At 34.7% G+C, this 20,202-nt stretch overlaps 1 pseudogene; it reads left to right on the forward strand.

Annotated features, from left to right (window-relative positions):
- The first annotated feature begins 312 nt into the window (after window positions 1-312).
- LOC114515472 lies at window positions 313-19,754 on the forward strand (annotated as a pseudogene).
- Window positions 19,755-20,202: the final 448 nt, after the last annotated feature.

The following is a 20,202-nucleotide window of genomic DNA, read 5'->3' on the forward strand; positions in this document are numbered from 1 at the left end:
CCCCCTGCTGGACACATATCCACATAGGAAAGAAAGGGAGACACCAATGGGGGATTTCTAAGTTTTTATCAGCAGCAACAAGACATGCTGGTTACTCAGGCCCTATTCCACTGAAACCAGCTGGGCAGAGTGCAGAAATTGGTGTAGCAAGAGGAATATAGGGCCTTTCCCAGCCTCGGCTTTTATACATAGCTGCCACCAGTGCCAGGCAGGAAAGAACCAATCCTTTTACACAGATTGGCCCCCTCAAATGAAAGGGACGGCTAACTCATCAGACAATATACATTATTGGAAATAGTATAAGATAGAGACATGTGGCACAGGGGTCAGAGAACACACCCACCATCTTCCCTGAAGTTTGAACAGTGCTTCTTCCCAGGGGAGATCCAGGACCCCATCCTCCTGATTGTACCAGAAGCCCTCTCAGAAACAGATGGGTCGATGATGAAGACTAATGACAGGGCCACAGATGGAGGCAGGTGAATGTGGTACCTTCTGTGCTTTTGGACATTGGATGACCCATATCTTGGCCTTGTCCTGATGAAAAGCCAGCAGGACAGAACAGTGAGGATCATCCCAGATGCAGCCAAGCCTGAAGGACACAGCAGAAAACTATGGTCCACTTGTAGCCTTGAGCAGGTTGCTGAGAGCTAGTTGGGAACTGAGTCTGACATTGCCAGAGTCAGATATAGAAAGAGAGGCCTTCAGGGAAGAACTTGACTCTGCTGAGAATTCTACCTCATTCTTTTTCATTGCTTGCATGCTTTTTTCTTTCGCATAGCTTTTTAACATTTTTTTCTTTTTCCTGGGATTTGTTCCTATTAGTTCACTATCTTCTTTTATTTCAAATCTTATATTTTACCCCTTCCTTTTCTTACTCCATTTGCCTTCTTCTTTCCCTTTCTTATGTTCTTATTTTCATTTAAAAAATTATTTTTTCTTTTCTTTGCCTCGTTCCTGTTCCTTACTCTCATTATTTCTCCCCCCTCTAATCCTCACAAAATCATTTTTTTCCTTCAGTCATCTCATATTCTTTTACTCATATAATAATTTGTATTCTCTTTCAACCTTTATTACTCTTTCCCCGTTTGTCATTGATATTGCTGTTGAAGTCAATTCTTCCATTTTTTTCCTATTTGCTCAATATTTTTATATCAAATCCCATATTTGCTCTTCCCTTGTCTTACTCCATTTGACTCCTTCCTCCCCTTTCTTACTTTTGGTTTAAATTTTATTTTATTCCCTTTCTTCAACTTTTTTTCTATTTTTTACTTGTATTATTTCTCCTCCCTCTATATTCTCAAAACCATTTTTCTTACTTTTGGTCATCAAATATTTTTTTCTGTCTTATAATATTCTTATTCCCTTTCCATCTTTGTTGATCATTGCTCACATGTCATTGATATTGCTGTAGCTATTGTTTTTCCTCATTTTTGTCCCTATTTTTTCACGGTTTTTTAAATAATTTCAAACTAATATTTTAATCTTCCCTTTTTTTGTTCTAGTTTGCCATCTTCCTTCCATTTCTTATTTACATTTATCACATTTTTTCTTTCTTTGCCTTGTTTCTATTGTCTACTCTTATTACTTCTCCTGCCTCTACCCTCTCAAAATCATTTTTTTCTTTTCTTTAATTATCTCATATTCTTTTTTACCTTTCTTACAATATTCTTATTCACTTTCCACCTTTATTATTTCTGCTCATGTGTCATTGATATTGATAATGCTGTTGTTGCAGGGGGATAATTTTGCTGGTGTGGGTTTTGTTCTCTGTGTTGTTTTGTTTTATTTGCCAGCACCTGTACAATAGAATAAGAGATCAAAGAGACTTCACCACTAAGTCCCACAGACTCCTATCACAAAAGTCCACCCCACAAAGATAGATAGTCAAAGCAGATCAATCTAATACATAGAAATCAACAAAAAGAGTCACCTAAAATGGGGAGACAATGAAACAACCACCCAATCAAAAGAAAAGGAGGAATCAATTCTTATATTAGACAAATGGACTTCAAAACAACAGCCATAATAAGAGGCAAAGAGGTCACTATTTAATACTTAAAGGAATAGCCCAACAAGAGGATATAACCCTTGTAAATATGAATGCATCCAATATAGGAGCAACTAAATATATAAAGAAAATTCTGAAGGGTTTTAAGAAAAATATTGACAACAATACAGTTATTGTAGAGGACTTTAATATGCCACTGTCAACAAAGGATAGATCTTCCAAACAAAAAATCAACAAGGATATTGTGACATTGAATGACACTCTACATCAAATAGACCTAATCAATATTTGTAGAACATTTCACCCCAAGGAAGTGAAATAGACATTATTTTTAAAAGCACTTGGATCATTACCAAAGATAGGCCACAAAACAAGACTCAAAAAATTCAAGAAATTGAAATCATATCAAGCATGTTCTCAGATCAAATGGCTTGAAATTAGAAACCAAGGAAATAAACTAAAAAAACATTCAAGTACATACAGACTGAATAACATGTTATTTAATAATAAATTGGTAAACAATGAAATAAAAAAGCACCTGAAAACAAATGAAAAAAAACACACAATAACCCAAAAGGTATGGGACACATTGAAGGCAATCCTGAGAGGGAAGTTCACAGCAATACAGGCCTTCCTGAATAAGATAGAAAAATCTAAAATAAACAACCTAACCCTACTTCTAAAATAATTACAGGAAAAACAACAAAGCCCAGAGAGATTAGAAGGAAGGAAATACTCAAGATAAGAACAGAATTAAATGACAGAGAAATAAAATTTTAAATCAATGAATCTAGGAGCTGGTACTTTGAAAAGATAAACCAAATTAACAAACCTTTAATCAGGACTCATCAAGAAAAAAAGCAAAGTGGACCCAAGTAAGTAAAACCACAAATGAAAAGGAGAAGCAATGACTGACAGAAATGCAAAGGATTGTAAGAAATTACTATGAATAAGTATATGCCAGAAAAGGGATGACCTGGGACAAATGGGTGAATTTCTAGAAACATACACATTTTCAAAACTGAATCAAGAAAAAGCAGAAAACCTTAACAGGCTGATAACAACCAGCAAAACTGAAGCAGTAATAAAACCAGTGCTCCACCTCCCAGCAAATACACACACAAAACCCCTGGCTCACAGGTGAATTTTACCAAACATTCAAATGAAAAATTAACACCTACCTTTTTCAAACCATTTCAAAAAATTCACGAAGAAGAAACTCTCCCTAACTCTTTTTACAAGGTCAGTATTATCCTAATTCTAAAACAAGGTAAAGACACAACAAGAAGGAAAAGTACAGGCCAATATCTCTGATGAACATAGATGCTAAAATCCTCAACAAAATATTGGCAAAATGGATCCATCAAAACATTAAAAAGATCATGCACCATGATCAAGGGAGATTTACTCCAAGAGTGATACAATGGTTGGAATGGTTTATTCCAATGGCTTTATTCCAAGGAGGATACAGGAGTGGTATAATATGTGCAAATCAATAAATGTAATATGTCACATAAATACAAGGAAGGAAGCCCTGGCTGGCGTAGCTCAGTGGATTGAGCACGGGCTGGGAACCAAAGTGTCCCAGGTTCAATTCCCAGCCAGGGTACATTCCTGGGTTGCAGGCCAGAACCCCCAGCAACCACACATTGGTCTCTCTCTCTCTCTCTCTCTCTCTCTCTCTCTCTCTCCCTCCCTCCCTTCCTTCTCTAAAAATAAATAAATAAAATCTTTAAAAAAATACAAGGAAGGACAAAAATCACATGATCACAAAACAGAAGCAGAAAAACCATTTGATATAATCCAGCACCCATTTATTATGAAAAAACACTCAGCAAAATGGGAATAGAGGGAGCATACCACAATATAATAAATGCTGTATATGAGGAACCTACTGCCAAGATCATACTGAATGGAAAAAAACTAAAGTGTTTCCCTTAAAGTTAGAAACAACATAGGAATGTCCACTTTTACCACTTTTATTTAACATAGTACTGGAAGTTATAGTCACAGACATCAGACAAGAAGAAGAAATAAAATGCATCCAAATTGGAAAGGAGGATGCAGATGGCATGGTAGTATTCATAGAAAATTTTATAGACTCCACCAGAAAACTATGTGACCTAATTAGTGATTTTAGCAGAGTAGTGGGATACCAAGTCAATATTCAGAAATCAAAGGTATTTTTGTACACCAAAATTGAACCAGCAGAAACAGAAGTTAGGAGAAGAATTTTATTTCCCATAGCAACAACAAAATAAAGTACCTAGGAATAAATTTTACCAAGAAGGCAAAAGAGCTGTACTCAGAAAATGATAGAACACTGATAAGAAACTGAGGGAAATACAAATAAATGGAAGCATATACCATGTTTATAAATTAGAAATATTAACATCATTAAAATGTCCATACTACCCAAAGCAATCTATAGACTCAATAGAATTCTTATTAAAATACAAATATCATATTTCAAAGAGCCAGAACAAATACTACAAAAATATATATGGAACTAAAAAAGATTCTAAATAGCCTCAGTAATCTTGAGAAAAAAGAACAAAGTTGTAGGGATCACAATATGTAATATCAAACTATACTACAAGGCTACTGTAATCAAAATAGTCTGGTACCAGCATAAGAACAGATACAGTGGAAAACAACGGAGAGCCCAGAAATAAACCCCTGTCTCTATAGTCAATTAATATTTGACAAAAGGAGTACAAGCATACAATAGAGCAAAAATAGCCTCTTCTATAAATGGTGTTTACAAAACGGAACTGGTACATGCAAAATAAAACAAAACAAAACAAAACAAAATTGAAACTAAACCTCCAACTCACACCATACACCAGGATAAACTCAAAATGAATAAAAGACTTATTTATAACTTGTGATATCATAAAAATCATAACAAAAACATAGACAGTAAAATTTCAGATATCTCACATAGCAATATTTTTGCTAATATTCCCCAGGTCAAGGGAAATAAAGGTAAAAATAACCAAATGGGACTACATTAAATCAAAAAGCTTCTGCACAGCTAAATAAACCATCATCAAAATGAAAAGGGAATCAATGTATGGGAGAACGTATTTGCCAATGATACATCAGACAAGGGTTTAATCTCCAAAACACAAGGTCTGTCCAGAAAAAGTCCAGCCAATGTTAAGATAATGAGAACAGTTTGCGCAAAATTGATGTAACCTTGTAGCCAAAGAGTGACACGGCCACTGGCCTGCAGTGACTGTGGAACACTGCGGATGGCTCCTTGAAACACGAGAAAAACATACACAAAGACAACCAGGTCCTGTGGGGAAATAGGGATGGAACAGCCACTCTCTCTAGTGGGGAGAGCACCATGGCCACCCTCCCTAGGGGAAAGCGCCTCATTCTCCCACCCGAGCAGTCTTTTATTGGGTTCGTTTGCATAAGAATTCAGGCAAAGCTCATTACTGATTGCCAGGAAGTAAGGATCAAACAATAGATAACAAAGAAGTCTGATGGCCTATTTTGAGTCAGGGTCAGATAGCTAAAGAGCTATAAAACTTTGAGGAACAAACTTACTCCTTGCTTGCACCCTTTTCATTTCATTGAGAGCATTCTAAACAAAGCAGGTTTCATAGGATTTTACATATTCTTTCTTAGGCCTGATCACCTGGGGAACCCGCCGTTTCCAGCGCAGGGCTGCACCACTCTGTCATTGTTTCAGGCTTAGGTAGAGCAAGGGAAGTAAGGCAGCCAAGAGATTAGGAGATTTTCTCACAGACAATGAGGACTCAGGCTATGTCAAAGCTGAGGGGCGAGGGTCCATCACCCCCTTTTGCTGTAGCCCCCAAAGTCCTTCCCTGGGGGCCTCCCACGTGATCATGCTTGTCTTAGGTCATTCCCCCCTTGGGGAATCTTACCCGTCATTGACTAACCAACCAAGCATTGGGGGCCAGGCAGGGTGAAATAAAAGGAGCAGAAGTGGCGCTCCTGCCAGGGAGATAAGCTTTTGTCTCCTTGCTGGCTTATGGTCCAAGGTCATTCCCTCAGCCTTAGCCTTGGTGGGGGTTACAGATTCTGATACCAGGCAGGCCAGTTCCCAACAAAAGAAAGTCAGCTGGAATGCACATGTGTGAACAATTACAACTTCTGTACTAGTCAGTTGGGGCAGTAGACACTATTTAGTGAGCATGTGGGATGTGGCATTCAAAATGCTGACAAGCAGAAGAATGAATCTGCATCAAATTTTGCATTAAACTTGAACTTTCCTCCATAAAAACTATTTGGATGATTCAGAAGGCCACAGTTATGGGCAACTGGTGACTGGTAGCTTCATCACCACAACATTTGTACTCATGCATCACATCTTATGCAGAGTTTTTTTTGTGAATCCTAAAATTGCCAAGGTGACTCAGTCCCACTGTAGCCTAGATTTGGTGCCCAGTGACTTCTGGTTTTTCCCAAAAACTAAAATCACCTTTGAAAGGGAAGAGATTTCAGATAGTTGATGAGATTCAGGAAAATATGAGCAGCTGATGGATATTGAGTAAACTGTGTGAGGTTGCAAGGTTCCTACTTTGAAGGGGACTGAGGCATCATTGTCCTATGTACAATGTTTCTTGTATATTGTACCTTCTTCAATAAATGTCTCTTCATATTATATGGCTGGATATCCTCTGGACAGATCTTGTATATAAAGAATTTATATGACTCAACACCATGAAGACAAACAATCCAATGAAAAATTGGTCAAAAGACCTGAACAGACACTTCTCCAAGGAGGACACACAGCCCACAGACATATGAAAAGATGCTCAGCATCACTAGCCATCAGAAAGATGCAAATTAAAGCCACATGAGATATTAGTTTATAACCTGCCAAAATGGTTATCACTAATAAATCAAGAAACAGTGTTGGTGAGGATGTGGAAGAAAAGGGAACACTATTACACTGTTGGTGAGAATGTAGAACAATGCAGGCACTGTGGAAAACAGTATGGAATTTCCTCAAAAAACTAAAGATAGAACTACCTTTTTACCCAGTGATTCCACTGCTGGGAATATACCCTAAGAATCCCAAAACTCCACTTCAAAAGAACTTATGCATCCCTATGATCATAACAGTGCCATTTACAATACTCAAGAGTTGGAAACAGCATAAGTGTCCATTAGTACATGAGTGGATTATAAAATTGTGGGACATTTACACAGTGGAATACTATGCAGCAGAAAGAATGAAGTTCTACCTTCTTTCACAGCATGGATGAACCTGGAGACTATCATATTAAATGAAATAAACTGGTCAATGAAGGATAAATACCATATAACCTCATAAGAGGAATCTAATGAACAAAATAAACTAATGAGCATAAGAGAAACCAGATGCATAGATTCATAAATAGACTAAACCGCAGTAAGATGGGAGGAGGAGGTAGACTTTTTGAAAGAAGGTGAAAGGATTAGTCAGGAAACATTGAAGAACTCAAGGACATGGACAACAGGGTGGGGAATGACTATGGAACTGAAGGGCAATCTGGGTGGATGTGGGCAAAGGAGAAATAATTGAAATGGATGTAAAACATAAAACATAAAAATATTAAACAATCATTAAGATTAGAAAAAAGAAAAGACAGATATGATATAATATTTCTATTTTAGGATATCAATCCAAAGAACAAACAGAAGTTTAAAATACAAGTTATTACATAGCTAGTTTAATTCACTACTTGTTCAACAATATCTATTTAAAACATTTTTTAATTAATTAAAAAATGCCCTGTTTTCTTTAGCTATATATCCAACTCTAGGTACCTTTCTGTAGTTTACTGTTCTCTCTGAATTCAAGATTCTAATACCATGATGACCTCATACCTTGAAACAAATTACAGGCCAAAGGACAGTATAGTCCTCCTTGCCAGTAGATGGCATTGACTCCTTTCCATTGTGACAGTTTTGTGCTTTCCCATGGATATTTGGGATATTCATGTGGAAAATCATTACAAATGATGCATGTTTAATTGAGGGACTACCAGAATTTCTTGGTCTTTTAGTATAGTTTGGAGGAAACCTAAACCCATTCTGAAAACCAGCAAGCAATCAATACTAAAATAGCATATGAGCCTCCTGTGGAAATGTTTTGTATAACTATCATGAATACAAATTAGTCTAAAAGATTTGAATTTCAATGCAATCCCTATTTATAAATGTATATTTTACATTACGCATTAATAAAAACAATTTCTTCTAAAAGGTAGACCATTTAAACTTGACTTTTTAATGGAATGAAAAATAGAAGAACTATACAACAATTTTACAAATTTAACCTTCAGGATATTAAATGGAATAGATTTCAGGGATACTATAACATAGAAGTTCATAGCAAGTGCTCAAATGTTAACAATCTGGTGGATGTTTCTATAATCAAGATGAGTACTATATCACTTTAAAATGTCATTGACAATTGCTGTTCTTTTTATTTTCAGTATTTTTGAAAGATAATGAGCATTTTGTTCAGTAAGACATGGATTTTCACTGCTGGCAGATTGCACACTTTAATTTTTACCACACATAAGTTACAAATGATTAAATTATCTTCATGATATGAGATTATGCTTGCAAAAATAACAAATTTAAATGTGTATACATTACCTATAATCTGGAAATGAAGTATGTAGTATTCATGACTAATAATTATTTGCTCTCACACATGAAGAGTTTTTGTGGGATAACTCTGATGATTCCTTTTAGAAAATAGTTTATGAATTGCTCCTACTTAAACTTGCCAGATTTTATGGCAACATAGAGAAAGATCTTCTGTTCCTCTTAAAAAGAATGTATGGGTTTAAAATCTCGTTTTTTCTCACTATAACTCTTAGAGACTTGATTTCTTGAGTAATTAGGGAGAAATTTTACTCAATTTATAAAATCATATTAACCTAGTAGGTATTATGCTTTAAATAATTCTCTGTAATTCTCTCTTCATAATGACTTTCAGCAACTAATAATGGGTTTAATACCTTTTCAAATCGTTTGCCTCTTCTAAGTTTCTCCAGTGATTATATCATTTAAAATATAAGTGTTGTACTCAAATATTTATTTTATTTTCTCAAACTGTTAAGTTTTCATGAGAAGCTCATAGAATCTTTTGTTTCATGGACCGTAAATAAACCCCCAATCTACCACTTCAGCACATTTCTAATTGTAATGCACCGTGTAATGTTATACGCCATTATACAGCTGTTTTCTGTTATTGTAAGGTGGTAGACAGTGACACTGAAATGTGTGCTTACATTTGAGACACAGTGTGGACTTAATTGTGAGTCTTAATGCAATAGTTTTTTTAACTCTAGAAACCCAAATCTATTCAGCTGTTTGCCTTTCAAGTAAGCTGTTACATTTGAATTCTTGGGAATAATAGCCCAGTGAATTTCTCTGAATTAAATATAAATAAATAAATACATACATACATACACACATACATACTTCTTTGATTCATACTTCATGTGTATATTTTCATAAGATTTAATAATTGATATCAAGCATACTCTCTATATAAAAAATCCTAAAGTTACATTCCTTGAGTTTTTAATAAAACAATTTTACCCTCCCTGTGAATGTAATAAAACTATGATTTGAGGTTGGTTTTCTTTTTTTCAGTATATGGTAATAGTCACCTTTATGAGGAATGAATGAACCCCAAGAACAGATGAGTGCATCCCCATTTAAAATGAATGATTACTTAAAATGAATGATTAGTACTTGTTTCAGTACTAATCTTTTCCTTGGGGAGTAAAGTTGCTCAGATCTGAATGTCCTGCCAAGAGAACCAAGTGTTAGATGTTAGTAATCAATTCTTTGCTAGCTAGAAAAAGAGCCAAGCTCACTTTAATACCATGATATCCTGGCTATTAAATTTTAGTTAAAATTTAGAAATTTTAAACAAAAGAATACTGGCATATATCATTTTATTGTACTTAGCTTTCCTGTCCTTTGCAGATACTGCATTTTTATTTTATTTGTTTGTTTTTCATTTTTACAATTGATGTTTGTGACAATGTTTCATCACCAAAAATGATGTAAGTCATTTTGATAACAAGTTTATCAACATCATATTTCCAAAAGCATTTGCTCACTTTGTGTCTCTCTGTCACATTTTGGTCATCTTGAAATATTTAAAACTTCTTCATTATTATTAACTTGCTATGATGATCTGTAATCAGTGATCTTTGATGCTAGTATTATAATTATTTAATGCTATTATTGTAATTGTTTTGGTGAACCACACCCATATAAGACAACAGATTTAACTGATAAATTTTGTGTGTGTTCTAACTGCTCTACCACCTGGTCATTTTCTCATCTCACCCCCTCACCCCCCCCCCCCACACCCCTACCCAGGCCTCCCTATTCTCTGAGATGCAATAGTGAAATTAGACCAGTTAATAACCCTGCAATGGCCTTTAAGTGTTGAAGTGAAAGGAAGAATCACAGGTCTCTCAATCTAAATTAAAGGCTAAAAAAAGACTAAACTTAGTGAAAAGACTTGTCAAAAACCAAGAAACCAAAATAACCTGAAAGGTAGGCCTCTTGTGCAAACAGTTAGCCAAGTTGTGAATGCAAAGGAAAAGCTCTTAAAGTAAATTTCACTTCAATGAAAACAGGAATGATAAGAAAGAGAAATAGCTTTATTACTAATATGAAGAAAGTTGTAGCAGTCTGGATAGATCAAACCAGCCACATTTCCTTCAACCAAAGCCTAATCTAGAGAAAAGCCCTAACTCTCTTCAATTCCGTAAACACTGAGAGAGATGAGGAAGCTACAGAAGAAAAGTCTAAAGGTAGCAGAGGCTGGTTCATGAGGCTTAAGGAAAGAAGCTGTCTTCATAACACAGAAGTACAGGTGAAATAGTAAGTGCTGGTGTGGAAGCTGCAAAAAAATTGTCCAGAAGATCTAGCTAAGATGATGAATAAAAGTTATCCAGAAGATGTTGCTAAGATAATTTATGAAAGTGACTACTCTGAAAGCAGATTTTTGGTGTTGATGAACCAACCATATATTGGAAGAGGGTGCTATTTAGGACTTTCATTAGCTAGAGAGGAGATGTCAATGCCTGGGTTCGAAGTATAGACTAGCTCTCTTATTAAGGGGTATGGTGACTTTAAATTGAAGCTAATATGCATTTACTATTCTGGAAATCCTAGAGCACTTAAGAACTATGCTAAATCTACTCTGCTTGTGCTGTATAAATGGAAACACAAAGCCTGGATGACAGCACACCTGTTTACAACATGGTTTACTGAATATTTTAAGCTCACTGTTGAAACCTACTGCTCAGAAAAAGACTCATTTCAAAATATTACTCTTCATTGACAATGTACCTGGTCATCCAAGAGCTATGCTGGAGGTAGACAAGGAGATTAATGGGTTTTTTAATGCTTGCTAACACAACATCTATTCTACAGTCCATAGGTCAAGGAATGATTTTGACTTTTGATTCTTATTATTTAAAGAATATACTTTGCAAGGCTATTGCTGCCATAAACCAAGAAGTATCTGGGAAAAATCAATTGAAAACCTTCTGTAAAGGATTCACCATTCTAGATGTGATTAGGAACATTCATTATTTATGGGAAGGAGTCAAAATATCAAGATTAATAACAACTTGGAAGAGGTTGATCCCAGCACTCATGGGAGATTTGGAGGCATGCATGACTTCAGTGGAGGAAGTAATGGCAGATGTCATGGAAATAGCAAGAAAATGAGAATTAGTAGTGGGATCTGAAGATGTGACTGAATTACTGCAATCTCATGATAAAATAAATAAGGAGTTGAATAAATAAGGAGTTGTTTTTTTATGGATGAGCAAAGAAAGTGGTTTCTTGAGATAACATCTACTCTTGGTGAAGATTATTGAAATAACAACAAAAGATTTATAATATAACAAAGTTCCTACTTTGTTGATAAAGCAGTGGCATGGTTTAAGAGATTGACTCTAGTTTTTAAAGAAGTTCTGCAGCCAGTAAAATGCTATCAAACAGCATCACATGCTACACATGTGAAAAACTGTTCATGAATGCAAGAGTCAGTTGACGTGGCAACCTTCATTGTCGCCTTAGTTTAAGGAATGGTCGCATCCACTCCAAACTGTAGAAACCAGCACTCTCAAGTCAGCAGCCGACACTGAGGCAGGACTTTCTGTCAACAGAAAAATTTTAACTCACCAAAAGATCAGATGATAAAGTTTTTTTATCAATAAAGTATTTTAATTGTATGTACATTGTTTTTTAAAGCATAACGTTATTACACACTTAGTAGACTATAGCATGATGTAAACATAACTTTTCTATGCACTAAACCAAAAAAATATTGTATGATGCTCTTTATTGTGATAGACACTTTATTGTCACACTTTCTGGAACTGAATCCACAATATTCTGGTGGTATGTCTATACAGAGAATGCTAAAAGGTCCAAAAAGAGTCCATGTCAAGTTCTTTTTTTAATCTCTAACAATAATAAATTTATAACATTGTTATGAGGTTACAAAGTACCAGATACTATTTTGAGAACTTTTTAGGTATCATTCCATCAAATTTTCAAAACAAGACAATGAGGTAGCAGCTATCAGGCATTAAACACTGAACTGGTTTATTTTTGAAATATTTTATTTTATTTAATCCTCAAAACCAATGCATAAAAATACTATGATTAATTCTATTGATTAAAAATAGAATGATAATGCAAATTATCCAAGGTCTTTGTGGTTGTTTCTAATTGCCAGATAACAAATTACTACAACTTAGTGGCTTGTACCAACATGTATTTATTAGCTCACAGTTCTGTAGGTCAGAAGTCTTAGCACCACATGACTGGGTTCTCTGATGAGGGTCTTAGAAGGCTAAAGTGAAGGTGCTAGTTTGAATGCCTGTTGTGAGTTCCAGGGTAGAATCTCTTTCCAAGCTTATTCAGTTTGTTGGACAAGTTTGATTCTTTTCTACAGTAGAATCAAGGTTCTATTTATATACTGGCTCTCATCTGGGGGCTGTTCTTAGTTCCTGGGGACTATTCATATCTCATACCCTTTGCTCCCCACAATGAATTTTCAAAACCAACAGTTAAAAATCTCCTGTCAAATCCACCTCACACTTCACACTTCTTTCACCAGAAAAAGACTGTTCCTTTTAAGGCTCATCTAATTAGGTCAGGCCCACTGAGGATATTTTTCCTTTCTTAAAGTCAAGTGTGTCCTATAGCATAACCTAATTACAGCAGTAATATCCCATTGTATTCGTATTCCTGGGGATTTTACAGACTGTGTACATAATAGGCAGTAATCCTGAGGGACATCTTAGAATTCTACCTACAACAGTCTCATAGTCAATGGGAAATCCACAGACATTTGAAATTAAAATCTCAATTGTCAATGCTCCAGCTTACCCATTTCTCAATTGGAGATGGGGATAGACTAGGAACCTAGGAGTTCTCTGAAGTTTTCTCAAAGGGTGAGTGAAAAGGTGACATTTATTTTTTTATTGACATGTAACATTATTAGTTTTAGCTTATGACATAATGCTTTGATACATGTTCATATTGTAAAATGACTAAGAAAATTCAGGGTGGGGCAAAAGTAGGGATATAGTTATGAGTATGTGAAACAGTTTATTCTTGTATAATTATTAATGATTTTATTATTTTTCATATGAACAATGATAAACCTACTTTCTTATACCCTGTATGTCTAGTTGATATCCTTCACCACATATAATTACAATGCTTTTTTCTTATAATAAAAACTTTTAACGTCTGTGCTCTTAGCAACTTTCAAATGTACAATACAATGTTAACCATAGTCACCATGCTGCATATTACTTTCCCATGACTTATTTATTTTATAACAATTCTGTTCAGTTTTCTACATCTCCATCATTATTCCTTTAATCAAAGTTATTGTAATCTCCTGATAGATAATATATAAGTACCAGTTGCTTTTTTCCTACCTCATTTGGCCCTCTCAACACATAATGCTGCCTCAATGAGTTTTCATAAATTAACAAGGCTTGTACAGGCTAATCCCTGCTTATTGTGTCTGGTTTACTTCTCACATTTGTCTCTTCCACTAATTTTCTAAGTATCAGTCATACAGAACTGATGCTCAGTTCCCCAAGCATGTACTATACCTGCTTGACTCTAAGCCTTCTCATGTACTATCCCCTTTCTCGAACATTGTCCTCACTATTCATTCCCATTCAGTGGGCTAATCCTCATATATATTCCAGATATCTTCTTATATATTAATTTTGTATAAAAGTTTTCTGTAAATCTATTATATATTTATCTCATGTAAATCTATTATAACTTAAAATTTCTATTATATATTTATCTATTATCTATTATCTATTATTATATTATTATTATTATCTATTATTTATCTATGATCTATTATATATTTATCTCATGTAAATCTATTATAACTTAAAATTTCCCTGAACAAGTACAAATGTTTCCTTCTCTCCTATAAATAATAAACATGCCCTGGCTGGTGTAGCTCAGTGGATTGAGCACGGGCTGTGAGCCAAAGTGTCGCAGGTTCAATTCCCAGCCAGGGTACATGCCTGGGTTGTAGGCCATGACCCCCAGCAACTGCACATTGATGTTTCTCTCTCTCTTTCTCCCTCCCTTCCCTCTCTAAAAATAAATAAATAAAATCTTTAAAAAAATAATAATAAACATGAGTATACCCATAACTTTGCCATTCTGTCCCCAGTGCCAGGAACAACGCATGGCATATAAACATATATTGAAATATGAATGAATCAATATATGCATTAAAAATTTCTTTGCAAAACATTAAAATAAAAGTGCCTTTATATTTTTCACCTTGCCTCTCTTTCTGGCCTTATCACCTCCACACAGCCCAATATGGTCTATTAGCCATGCACTTGCAGTTTTCTGTGGATCATATTCTTTGCCACCTCTGTGCCTTTCCATATCCCAATTTCCCTCTCTAGAATGTACCATATACCTTCTTCTCCTAGGTTACTCACTTGAGCTTTCAACTCTTCCAGAAACTGATTTTTCCAAAAATTCACTGTCATGTCATCCTCTGGACTCCCAACTCCTGTTGGGGTACATTTCTCTATTATCTTACTTTTCACCACTGCACCATTAAGGTTTTTCTCCTTAAACCTAGAGGAAATATTTTGGTATATCTTTTTACCAAACATACAGAAGACTAGCTAATAAATACAAAGAACCAATTACTGCCAACTGAATGAAAGAAGAAAAGAATAATTTTAGCCACTCGTGTACCATTTCAATAGCATAATGAAAGTAGATAAATTTGGCCATGAACCTATAACCCTAGAAGTAAATTCCTAGAGAGAATTAAATAAAATAAAAGTATTATATTAATATCTTTTACATTCCATGTTCATTAGGGAGAATTTTGTTGAACCATTGCTTCACAGTCAATAAAATAACTATTTATATTTTAGAGATGAGTAGTAAATTATAACCCCTGAGAAATATTACCTGACTTGAAGAAGCCAAATAGCTTTGCTAACTTCATTCCCTAAATAGAACTTCTGCTGCCAATTACATTCACATTAGATGATAAAGAAGGCTGAAGGCTTTGTTTATTCAGCTATTCACTTAATCTTCACCATGAATTTGAGATTAGCCAATTTTAATTTTGGAAGAAAACTTTTTATTTTGGTTTAATTTTTAAATATTTCAGTATTTCCACTTTTGTAGAAAATACTTTAACAAAAACACTTGAATGCTACAAAATAAAAGCAAAATGTATACATAAATAAAAACATAAAATAAGATGTTTATGCTCTTACTATATAAACAAGAAAGTTTAACAATTTGGATAATAGTTACTACATAAATTCTTAGAGAAATAAAAGAGTACTAAGGTTGTGCTTATGTATGTCTAGATTTTATTTAATATAATATGGCATTTATTGTTTGCTCTTTATGTGATTAATTTTTCTTAAGAGCTATGTTATATTTTTTAAATTATTACACAATCCAGTTTTAATCTTATAATGTTCAAAATTGAAAAGAGGAAAATAGTGTATGAAGTGCTTGTGATACCTTTATGTATAACTTTGAGAATCATGGGATGTGGTTAACTTGAAATCACTTAAATTATTATATCTGTCAAGTGCAGTTATTTTGTTTTCAATTCACATCAGTGTTTTCTATGCACATCAATTACTGAGTCGAACTGGCAAATTAATTTAGGAGCATTCTGTTGCAATGCTCTTCATTGTCGTCATTACATACAATGTACTATTGAAAGTTAATGCTTGCCCATTAAAATTGATTGTGAAGATATCATACTTAATGTACACAATAATGTATAGATAAGAAAATTTGGCTCAATTAGAGATTATGGTTCAGAGCTTCTATAGCATGGGGGCATTCAGCGATGAAAAATATTTCAGGAAAATTGGAACTTGAAAGCAAAAAGAGGCTCAAAGAAAGCTTAAGAATTATCTAAGAGAATTGCTAATAGACTAAGGGGGCATTTTTAAAAAGAGAAAATATCAAGATATTTAAAGGCATAATTATTTAAAAGTAAATATTGCATTATAATAAACATTCTAGGTTCAACTTAGGAAAATGGGAAATAAGGATACTTGAACACTAGCTTAGTCTATCCCATTAATAAATAGCCAGACATTAATAAAAAGTAATAAAATTAAAATAAACCTTTGGGAAATATACTATCACAATATCATACATACTGCATTAGTAAATAGTTTTTTTACCATATGTAACCATGATTACATCACTGTATTATACCACAATATTGAGCATTTGAAAGTCTCCAACTTTCTTGGAAATTTTGTAAATAAGGTAAAGACCCAATTAATGTTCAGGAACATCTATAAAGGACACATGGACAAAACTAAAGAGGGGTAGGATCAAGGATGGGAAGTGGGGATGGCTGGGGTAGGGGGGAATGGTGAGGGAAAAATGGAGACAACTGTACTTGAACAACAATAAAAAAAGTTAAAAAAAATAAATTCAACTAGATACATTTAAAAAAATATCATTTCAAAGATGCAAAATTCACCCTTACCTGTGTGGCTCAGTTGATTGGGTGTTGTCCTGTGAAGCAAAAGCTTATCAGTTTGATCCCTGGTCAGGGCACATCCCTGGGTTGCGGGTTTGATCCCAAGTGGGGCATGTAGGAGAGGCACTGACTGATGTTTCTCTCTCACATTGGTATTTTTCTCCCCTGCCTAAAAGAAAGAAAGAAAGAAAATCTTCAAAGACACAAAATTAAAAAAAATGATCAGACACACAAAAATTTTTTTTTCTTAAAAAGGAAGAACTATATGCTTTAGAAACAGTGCTTTGAAGTTACACCTCTTTCATGAAAGTCATATGTAGAGCAGCAGGAAATACAGCATCACCTTTATTTACCAACATACAGGAAACAGCAACCTTCACATATCTGTGCATACTGGAAGCCACACACACAAAAATCAAGTACAGCCTAAGACGACTCAGAGATGTACGTATAAAAGCAAGCCACATGAAACCTTTTGACCACGGCAGGAACTTCAAAAGCTGTTGCTTTGAAACACTACATAATACTGCATCAAGGATAAGAGCAAGAAAGTCTTGCTAGTATGAAGTAGTAAAATCTTTGCTATGTGGGGAATGTGGGTCAGTACATAACCCACATTCTACATCACTTTCCTGACACTTCAGAAATATCTTGCTTCTGATTTAGTAGTTTTGATCCTTTTGAATACATGTTGTTTGTATGATAAAATATATAATACAAGAATAAACTATGTTTCATTTAGTCTCAACTGCAAACCTACTTTTGCCCACCCTTGTATACGCTTGTAGAAGAGAAACGAGAGAAAAGGCACCACCCAGGGCACAGATGAAAGAATGCTGCAGCTTTTATCTGATTAACTCAATCCCTGAATCCTAAACCCCTTACCTATACTTTTCTTCTCCTTATAAAAAGGATCTGCTTAAAGTGGAATTTAAGATGGTCTAATAGGATACAAACCTGCCATTTTCTCAGATTGCCAGCCCTCTGAATAAAGTGCCCATAAAGATTAAAAAAAAATTCAGACTGTCTTGACCCTGCAGTTAATTACTGAGTTGCTAGGTTAAAAGTGGTTAAGTGAGAAATACCTTAGTGCTCAGGTCAACACAGTTATATTTGAGAGCCTCTAACATGAATTTCTATTCACATTTGTTTCTGTGGAAACTAACCCAATAGGATGATAACTGGCATAAGATTACTAAAAGGTTCATAGTCAAGTTTGAAAGACACAAGATTAAACTGCTAAAATTTTTTTTGTGTTTGGTTGTTTTTACCGTGCTGATATTCATATGTTCACAGGACACATTGTGTAGATCCACAAAGCATAGTATGCATATACATTTAATAGTATTGCTGAATATAAAGGTTAATCCAAATTAAATTGTTGAATTACCCAAGGCTCAGTTATGCTCAAATAGAATTAATGCTATTTATCAGAATCACCCTGGAAGTTTTACAGAAAAATGCCTGGAACACATCTTATTTAATGAAGGGGAATAGTGAAGGTGGAGTCTTTAACTGCATGTTTTTCCACTAGCTCCATGAATGAATCTAAAGTGAACTTTTGTTTAAGGAACACTGATGTGAATACTGCTGTTACTTTTCTCTCCAGTTTTCACTTTCACTTACATCTCTATAATTAATTAACCATGTTGTCTATATTTTGTAGCTCAACAGTAGTTCCTACAAGCCAAATTAAAATAGCAATATTCTAGAAAGTTTTAAAGCATATTACAACTACTTAACAAGAATATTTGAAATATTAGTTGTATTAAATGGTTGCAGCCTGAGCGCTGTTGTGATCTTCCCTGATCTCAGGCTCTCACTTTAGTCTTCTGGCTCTCATCCTGTGAGTGCCAAAGCTGGCTCCACCTCTTCTTGCCATTGGCCTCTAGCTGGAGTTGTTGCCACTCCACCACCACACTGAAAGCACTCCTGGTCCAGGGCTCCATCCTGAAAAAGGTTCCAGAGGTGCTTAAGGACCCATCTATGAGGCCTGCTGGGACGTGCAGAGCATGGACTTGTCCCACATCTCTTTGGTGCAGCTCACACTGTGCTCCAACAGCTTCGACAGGTACTGTGATGATTGCAATATGGTAATGTCCAAAATAGAAAAAGGTGCTGGCAACAAAGTCACTATTACCCTAAGGGCTGAAAATAATGGAGACACCTTGGCACTAGTATTTGAAGCTCCAAATCAAAAAAGATTTCAGACTTTGAAATGAAATTAATGGCTTTAAATGTTGAACAACTTGGAATTCCAGAACAAGAATATAGTTGTGCAGTAAAAATGCCTTTTGATGAATTTGCAAGTATATGCTGAAATCTCAGTCATATCAGAGATGTTGTAATTTCCTTGTGCAAAAGATGGAGTGAAATTTTCATCAAGTGGGGAACTTGAACTTGGAAATAGAAATATTAAGTTTTCACAAATAAGTGATGTTGATAAAGAAGAGGAAGCTGTTACCACAGAGATGAATGATGCAGTTCAGCTAACTTTTGCACTGAGGTACCTGAACTTTTTTTTTACAAAAGCTACTGCACTCTCTTACAATAACCCTCAGTATGCCTGCAGATGTAACCCTTATTGTGGAGTATAAAAATACTGATATGGGACATTTAAAGTACTATCTGGCTCCCAAGATCAAGGGTGAAAAAAATCTCAGACATTTTTAAAATCCAAGAAAATAAAACTAAAGTCTTTAAGAACTGCTTCTGAGATTCTAATGCGCCCTTAAAAGTCTCTTTTGTCATCATATTTGTACCTGAGTATGTATGTAGATACTGTTGTCTGTAAATAACCTATTTTTTTCCATTCTGTACAATTTAAAGGATAAAGTCTCAAGTCAAATCTGCTCTTATTAACCTAGAAGTACTTCTGTCTTATCTAGAAATACTCTTCAGGATTTTTATAACAAAGGGTTTTGACCATTAATGGAGTTTTAAGAATTCTGTTTTCAACTTAAGTAAAAGTTATTCAAACTTCAAGCATCAGAGGAACAAATATTTGTAATATTAGATGCTCAAAATGAAAGTATATCAGTCCATCAAATTTGAAGCTATAATAAGAGAATTAAATATAAAATAACACCACAGAAAAATAATTGAACAACTCAAGGCCATC

The sequence above is a fragment of the Phyllostomus discolor genome, chromosome 2, assembly GCF_004126475.2.
Source record: "Phyllostomus discolor isolate MPI-MPIP mPhyDis1 chromosome 2, mPhyDis1.pri.v3, whole genome shotgun sequence".
NCBI lineage: Eukaryota > Metazoa > Chordata > Mammalia > Chiroptera > Phyllostomidae > Phyllostomus > Phyllostomus discolor.